The following is an 8,621-nucleotide window of genomic DNA, read 5'->3' as shown; positions in this document are numbered from 1 at the left end:
AGTTCCAGGGAATTTAATGCCCTCTGGCCTTCTCAGGTACCTGCATGAAAGTGATGCCCATAAACTATCTCTTTCTCTCTTTCTCTATCTCTCTCACACACCCCTTCTTAAAAGTCTGGATTTTTTTAATTTATTAAATAATTAGATTTTTTAGATTATTAATTATTTTAGATTATTAATGATTAGATGATGTGGCAACACAAAGGCTAGGTTCCCCCATGCAGCAGCTGCCCTGTGCTGATGGTGACTGCTCTCTCTAGACAGACCAGGCTGTTTTAGTTCACTTGGCATTCCGTGCTTCTGTCATCTGCACGCAAGAGCAAGGTGAAGGCCATTGAACTCATCACTAGAATTTAAACCAAAAAAGGTCTTCTTCCACTTTTATAATAAAAGAATATTTATCTACCATCATCTTGTTTCTTCTAAAAGGGAATAAATGAAACATGCGCACAGAAGTCTAAGCATGTTCCTTTGTTTCAGGGAAGGCAACTTTAGTTTGATCTGTCTGACATGCAGGGGAAGTTGTGGGTAAAAATGCCATTTCGGACACAAAGCAGTAACAATAGCGGTACCCATATGCACAGAATGCTCTGTATGATGTTCCTTGTGTATTTCAAAATGTCCTCCTCCTGAAGCTCTTTCATCCCCTCCTACCAGGGAGCACTGTCCTGTGATGGCTCAAGGCAATCAGGACCTCAGAGCTGCAAGCTTCCAGGACACACAATGGCCAGAAAGTCATGACTGATAACTGCAAGGTTTCTTCTGGAGTGTTAAAAGGTATCTCTCTCCCCACAGACTCCCTCCCCAGCCTGAAACACACTGGCTAGACCTGCCTTCAATTACAGTTTGCAGGGGTTCTGATATGGAAGAAGTGAAAATCCAGAAGAGGGGTGGGAAGACTGAGAGGCGGCCTGGCAGCCTGGAGGCCATGGCGCAGGCTCTCACTCCCCAGAAGCTCTCTCTGGCCCTTTCTCCAGGCAGCTCCTCAGTGTGACAACACGGTATGTGCTCCCCAACTGTGCCACCAGCCCCCTGATTACTTCACTGAAGGCTGTGGCAGTGCCCGACAGCTTTCTGTATTACAGATCCAGCATGATGCCTTGTACCTAGTAGGCATCAAAGAAATCTTTGTTCAAACAACACACCAAGTGTCATCAGATACCTTTGGACTTTTTTCTTCTTTGGGAGAAAAAAATAAATAAACACCAAACAAACATAATACCCAATGTCCTTCTTTTGTCAGAGTGCTATTAGACACTGAGGGCCAGGACCAGAGCAGTTGAGACACCACCAGGCTATCACCAAAGAAACCACAGCTTTCAGGTACCTATGTCTCTTCACCATCTGAATGTGAGGCCCTCCTTATACTCTGTGCTCCTCTCTGGCTTCATCGCAGTTTCTGCTTGGCAAAGCACCTTTCTCTTTACATCCCTGGACTCCAGATGTGAACAACCAGAACCACCTGTGGAAAATATTGTCACTGCCCACATTTTGAAAAGTGTTTTCCTCTTACTCCTGTTTAGGATGCCACCTGAGTCTTTGCCACCTTCCTTCCCTACCCCAGGTCTGCCCTAGGATGTAAGGTCCATCTATGAAGCCAGCTCGTCCTGTCCTTCTATGCCTCATTCTTAAGGTTAGGACCAAGTTCACATCTGTTCAAATAAGAATTACAATTTTTCCTTTTACACAGTGTCACAATGAGGTATCATTCCTAACGTTTTTCTTCAGCACGTTAGCTAAGACAGGCATGTAGACAGGTTGGAGTCGCACCAGAGAATAGTGGGAGAAGGTGGGCAGCAAAGGCTTCTGAAGTGGTGGAGACTGCAGCTCACTTTGTCCATGTCAAAATAAAAACAAAAGGACAAACAAATCGAAACAAAACAGAACACCACGCCACACCCATTTAAGCAGAGGAATTAAAAACAGACCTTCCCCAGAGAGCCCAGTACCTCTCTTTCTACTCCTTTCTCCTTTTCTTCCTCTTCTTCCCTTCCTTTCTCCTCCTCCTCTTTTTTCTTCTTCCTTTTTCCTGGTGATGGTTCCCCCAGCTACAGAGAGAAAGGATCTTTCAGTTATTAGGGTCTAACTTTGCATCTCCTCTTTCCTTTCTTAACAACAAAAATGGTAATGCTTAAGAGAAGGGGAAGGGCTAGGGAGACAGGTAAGCAGCAGACAATTGCAGAGCATGGTTCTACCCCCGGTACCCAAACTTACTGAAGAAATAGGACAAAGAAAAGAAGAGAGGGAGGAAACAAGCATACAGACAAACACAAAGCAAGCTTGCTGTATGGAGTTCTGAACTCAAGAGCGTAGGTTTCTGCTCAGGACCTCACAGTTCCTGCATTAGAGAGCTTGTGGCTGTTCATAAATTTCCAAGCTCCTGAGCCTCTCTCTTAGCTGCCTGGAGTCCTGGTGGCGCTTTATTAATGAAACAGTGCCCCCTGCTGTTACCGACAACCATATCCAAGCCTTGTAGGCATGAACTTGAGCTTACTGCGGGTCCTTCTCTCTGTGCCTCAGAAAAAAGTTCAGGGACCATTCTCGTTTCCTTTAAATTTCATTTTAAATTATCTTGGCGCTGAGAATTTCGGTTACTGTGGGACGAATTATGTATCATAACAATAAGCAATAGCAATAATTATAATAGTTATCAAACATTATGAGCCAAGTTTGGGACTTACATTATTTTTATATTATTTTACTCAGAGATCTCTAAAGTAAAATGTGCTTATACCCATCTGGGTTGGGAAACTGAAAACTGGTCACTTTGTATAATTCCTTAATCAGAGTCCATATGGTTTTATGAAAAAATGGCCTCACAGACCTGGAGCCCCCTTGAAGGGGGTATAGTGTCCCCATCTCTCTTCCCGGAGCTGGGATTACATGTGTGAGCCACTGCTTCTGGTTCTGGGGATCGAACTCTGGACCTTATGCTTACATGGTAAACATGTTACCCTACCTGTGCCCAGTGTTTTTAATTGGATTACTCTAGTCCCCTAGGAATTCAGTGAAATGGGCATTTATACAGTAAGTGGGGAAAACTGCTTCTGAGAATTGAACTGACTCGTAGCTGGTTGGTAGGAAAGCCTGGGCTTACACCCAGCTCCCCCTGATGACAAAGCCATACTTTTTGAGAGCAGATATTAGATGATACACTACTTAAAAACCAAGACCCTGGAGATTCAAGATAGTGGGATATAAGTAATTTTTCCCAGGAGCAATCAGAAAATCCACTGCAGTTTGAGTTTTACCATTTCCCTGTTCATCCAATGACCCCAAAGTATGTTTAGTGAGCATCTGCGATGTGATACTTTTGGGTTGAAAACCAGGGAATCCAGTGAGGAACAAGCCAATGTGATGAAACCTGTCTTCTCCCAGTTTATAGTTGGGTAAAGTCCTTTAGCAGTGGAACTCCCAGGAGACCTTCTATTTGGGATCAAGTTCAAGGATCAGAGTCTTATGTAACAATATTACATGACTCAAAGTGACCCAAGCAATATGAGAGTATTTGGAAGGCCTGGCTGGGGAAGTAACCTTTTGCTCTTCCCTAGAAGGCTGGAGAGCAGAGAGGTCCTGACAGAGACAGGGCAGAGCCCAGCCAGGAGAAGGAGCGGCATGTGTGAAAGTCATGGGGAGGAGTAGTAAGGAGCGAAAGACAGGTGGGCTGGGAGGTAAGTCAGACAGAACGTTAAGGGTTTGAATCTTAAGACTTGGAGCGGTGTTTCTCTGGCTGTTTGTGGGGAGGCATGAGTTTTGCGCGGTTTCTCACTTCCCCTCCTGCCACTGTTTCAATATAATGTTGTTAGCTTTCTGTGTCCCTGACGTGCTGCAGTTTTGTTTGTTTGTTTGTTAACTTGGGAACAGAGACCATCAGCGGAATAAAGGCTGCCACCAGGCTGGCCTGTCTGTAGGGTATTTTCTCGGTTAATGATTGCTGTGGGGGAGTCCAGCCCACTGTGAGTGGTACCAACCCTGGGCAGGTAGTCTTGGGATATAAATGAAAGCAAACTGTGAGCCACCGAGGGGCAACCAGTATGCCGTGCTCCTTCTTAGTCTCTGCTTCAACTCCTGCCTCCACGTTCCTGATTTGTCTTTCCTTAATGGACTGTGATTCAAAACACATAAGCCTCATAAAGACCCTTTCTCTCCCAAATTGCTTTTGGTCATGGTCTTTATCACAGCAATAGAATGCCGACTAAGGCGCCTGACTCCACGTCCACAGACTCGACCAGCCATGGACTGAAAGTACTCAGAAAAACAACTCACATCTGCTCTGAGCGCACGCAGACATTTTTTTCTTGGCATTCTTATTTATATACGATCCAACAACTATTAACAGGCCAATTATTGTGTTAGATATTACAGTTCAGCAAGTATAAAGGAGAATGTGGCTTATGTGTGTTTGTATGTATGCATGTCTATATGTACCTCACACAAATTCCACAGCGTTTCATTATATAAGGAACTTCACCATCTGCAGCCGTTAGTGTCTGTGGGAGTCCAGGAACCAATCCCTGTGGACATCCGGGGACAGCAGTGCAATAAAAATGAATTAGTGGAAAAATAAAATGAAAAATGTGAGACATAAAACACAGGCTTATGATTGCTAGATTCAATAGCCATAAAATTACTTAGTCCAAATGCTCTATTATGTGTCTCTCACTGGGGAAACAATTTGCAAACAGACAATACTGTAAGAAGCACTGATTTAATGTCCCAGTGTGGACCCGTGTGTCTGGAAGTATGTGAGACATTCTGCAAGGGGGCAAGGAGGAAAGGCGAGGTGAGCTGGTCAAACAGGGCAAAGGCAGAGCTCTGTCACACGCACTGGGGTGCATGTCTTAATAATGGCAGCTTGGTGTCTAGGTGCATTAGAGAGATGAGAGGTGAGACTGACAGCCAGGTGCAAGGCTCAGAGAGCTCTAGCTTGCACAATGAAGAGTTGAGCAATGAGAAATTGCACCAAACAGTTCTAAATCTCAAAGAACCGCCCGCTAGGATCATTGCTCCCTTCTGAGTGCTGTAAACAAAGCCAAATGCTGCTCCACCCGCACAAACAGCCCATCTGATGCCGACTTCAGCCCAGCCATTGCAGAAAGGAAGAGGGAAGGGAGGAAGGAAGGCAGAGGAAAAGGAAGGAGGGAGGAAAAGAAATAAAATTCAAGACCTTGATTCTGATCACATCAGTACAGTTGACCCACGAGTAATAAAGGTTTGGGTGTGTGGCACAGCCAAAGTATACACAGATTTCTTTTAAAACTTACTACAAATTGAAAAACTCCTGTGACCAGGAAATAGAAGAACTGCATAGCTCAGTAATACAGAAGAAGTGAAGAAAAGGTTAAGTGTGCCATGGATCCATAAAATACCAAGATTGTTGTCTGCTTTTGGAACCAGCGCCATTAATATACACAGATCTATTATTACATGTTAACCTTCATGAATCATTTGCCCACCACACATGGCCCCCTTTGCCATGGAGAGAAAGGCACCAATGCCATAAGGACATCTGGTGCTTCTGTACCTTTGTAGCCCCCATGCCCCTGCCCCATTCTAGCTGTGAGCTCAGGTATGCTGAGTATATTCTGAAGCATCAGGTGATGCTCATTATCCCAACACGAACAGTTCATCATTCCAGGAAGCTGCACCCCTCAGTAAAGAGGTTCTCTTGTGGTTCCAGGCAACTTCTCATCATATGTGACATATCTGAATTTGCACTAATCAATTGTTCATGGTATCTGTGAAGCTTCTGATCAACAGCAGGGGAAGAAGTGGCTTGTGGTCAACTAAGGTAACTGCAATTAGCAATCCTAGCAATTCAGTGCCTAAAGACAGTGACCATTGAACCCAATCACTACTATTACAGCAACACTCACTCATCCTATGTACATTAGGATCTCCCCAAAGGTGAAAAAAAAACTGACGTATACTAGAAATAGCGTCAACTTCCAAACCCTGAACCCAAATGATTGTTACACTATAGCCCTACATGAGCGATCTAAGCTCTTGGTACATTCAGATTTACCCACTAAGCAAATGGCCGATGGGATTCCCAGCATGTTTTTGTAAGTATGGTCCTGCACTTTCTTCTAGTTTGCATGGTTCCTCTCCAGCTTTGCTCAAGAGCCGGCGAGGTGAAAGACCACAGACCTGGGCTGCGGGAGAAAGGTTGCAAGAATCATCAAGGACCAGGTAAAAATAGATGGGAACTATGTAACAACACAAATGCGCCCCCCTTGGCTGCACCCCGAAGGCAGTAAACCCCATACCCAACAAGCCTGTAAATGTTGGGCTGCTGCCAAAATAAAACTCAATTTAAACATCAGTACCAAACAAATAAATAAGAAAACGGGAAGAGGTGCGGCTAGGTGGTCCAGAAGCTGTAAAGGCTGTGAGATATTTCAGTGGGCAAATGCACTTGCCACCACACCTGATGACCTACGTCCTACCCAGGGTCCAGGAGGCAAAAGGAAAGAACCATCTCCTACAAGTGGTCCTCTGACATCCACACATTTACCTAGACATGTATGCGCTTTTAAAGAGAGAGATACTGAATTGTTTAAAGTGCCTGGTAGATCTGACTCACGGGAAATCTGGCCTACTGTGACATCACTGGATACCATTTATTGAATTTAATGTACATTCAGTGCTTCCTTATCTTAATCACAAGAACCCAAGGAAGTGGGTCTGGGCTCCTAGTTTGCAGAAGAAAACACTGAGGTTGAGAAGAATTAAATGGGTTCCCCCAAATTCCAGATCTAGTAAGAGGAGAAGCCAGAATTAGCACTGAAGTTCACTGGCATCCAGAGCCTGAACTCCCAGGCTTGTTGTCCTCTCTCTCTAGCAAACGAAAGACTTGATGTTTGAGCCAAACAAAGCGGTGATACAAGTGTCCTTGAGAGCAACCAGGGGCTCTAGCTCTGGGGATGTTTGCTGTGCTGGTCCTCCTTCAAACACTAAATAGGTGGTGGACAAGGCACCTTCCAAATACTCTTTGACAAACCATCCGGGAGGACTATCATGGACTTGCCAGGCAGGTGTGTGCTCTCCTGGTTCCTTGGGTGCTCAGCTTGGAAAGGCAGCTCCACTGGATGCCTGGTGGGCCACAGCCTCCACGCCTATCCAACCCACAGACAAGGAAACACAAATGCCTGTGCAAATGATTCTGACAGTCAGCCACAGGAGAGCAGGGGAGTTGTGGGAAAGAGGTGGACCATCAAGACAAACCCAAGAAAGGGAAAAGGAACTTGGATCACAAAGAGACCTGAAATACAACCTTTGCTTCCATCCTGAAATAGGAGTGTTTGGATATTTCCAGTGAAGAGGGCATCTTGACAGCTATAGCCAGGCTGTAAAAATGGACATCCTGACTATAGGGGGGGGGATGTTTGGTAGGAAGTCAGGAAAGTCCCATTCCTCTCCCAGCTCATTTTCAAGTAAGACAGCAAATATATAATGAATGAAGCAATTACGGGTTGAGGTGACTATTGTGGAAGAAATGGGGGTGGTGATGAGTCAGAGAGGAAGGGAGAATGAAACCACTGGTCTCAACAGAAAACAGTAGGCACATTCAAACTGGGTAATTTATCAGTGACAGCTTGCTACAGTGTGGGCAAATATGGATAAAATAGAGTTATGAGGGTATCTCTCTGGGCTAAAGCCTAGAAGGTAAATGGAAGAAAATAGACCTTGAACAAGTGGTAATTGACAAGCTCTGAATGACAGAGCAAGACCTTTAGAAGAGATGCAGTCATCAAGGTGACTCCCAAGAAAGGAACAAGAGTAACAACCACAACTAAATATCAGTGTATCGGTTATTTCTTCTGTGCTATGAAAAAAGTGGCAAAGGCAACTTAAGGATAGAAAGCCTGATGACCATGATGACCCCACAACATGGACAGTACAGTCCATGTTGTGGGGTCATCATGGTGGAGGAAGCTTGGGACAGCTGGACACATTGGATCCCCAATCAGGAAACAAAGTAAAGTAATCCATGCTGTTGCCCAGGCCCCTGTCTCCTTGTTACTCACTCCAAGACTGCAGTTCATGGAATGGTGTTGCCCACATAGAAGGCGGGTCTTCCTACCCCAGTTAACCTTATCTAGGAAATCTCAGGTTTGTTTCTATGGTGATTCTAAAATCCAATCAAGTTATCAGTCAAGACTAACCATCCCAGTCAGGAATGTCATTCTTTCCCTGGGCCCACCCCTGGATGCTCCGCTTACAGGAAGGCTTTCTCTGGATGTGAGGTTTTTAAGTTAGGAAGATAGAAACGCTCAGCATTGAGTTGCTGTCCCAACATTAAACACATAGTCTTCAAATGCAGTTATTTTTCAGGGACCTTGGGTACTTGGTCTGAGTAAAAAGGGGCCACCTGCAAACAAGAACATCTTAAAGATTCTGCTATGGTTTAACAAGAAAATGTCGCCCACAGGCTCATGTTTTAAATGTTTGTTCTCCAGGTGGGGGTGCTATCTGTGGAGTCTGAGGAAGCTTCAGGAAGTAAGGCCTTAAAGGAGGAAGCGGGTCACTGATGAGTAGTAAGCCCTTGTGGGTTCTTATCCCTGGGCTCCTACACACACACACACACACACACACACACACACACACACACACACACA

General features: G+C 44.9%; 1 protein-coding gene across 2 annotated transcripts in view; it reads left to right on the top strand.

Annotated features, from left to right (window-relative positions):
• Window positions 1–3,530: 3,530 nt before the first annotated feature.
• CUNH5orf58 (chromosome unknown C5orf58 homolog) overlaps window positions 3,531–8,621 on the top strand; it is a 22,599-nt gene continuing 17,508 nt past the window's right edge. The window contains exons 1-3 of one of the 2 annotated variants that reach the window (XM_055604709.1): window positions 3,531–3,671; window positions 5,681–5,791; window positions 6,094–6,192. The gene's annotated coding sequence lies outside the window, so the exon portion shown is untranslated. The remainder of the gene's footprint in view (window positions 3,672–5,680; window positions 5,792–6,093; window positions 6,193–8,621) is intronic. The other variant, XM_055604708.1, reaches the window with a different exon arrangement.

Source organism: Psammomys obesus, unplaced genomic scaffold, assembly GCF_907164565.1.
Source record: "Psammomys obesus unplaced genomic scaffold, mPsaObe1.curated_primary_1811, whole genome shotgun sequence".
Taxonomy (NCBI): domain Eukaryota; kingdom Metazoa; phylum Chordata; class Mammalia; order Rodentia; family Muridae; genus Psammomys; species Psammomys obesus.
Note: the sequence above shows the minus strand (reverse complement) of the source record. Positions and strands in the feature narration are given on the sequence as shown.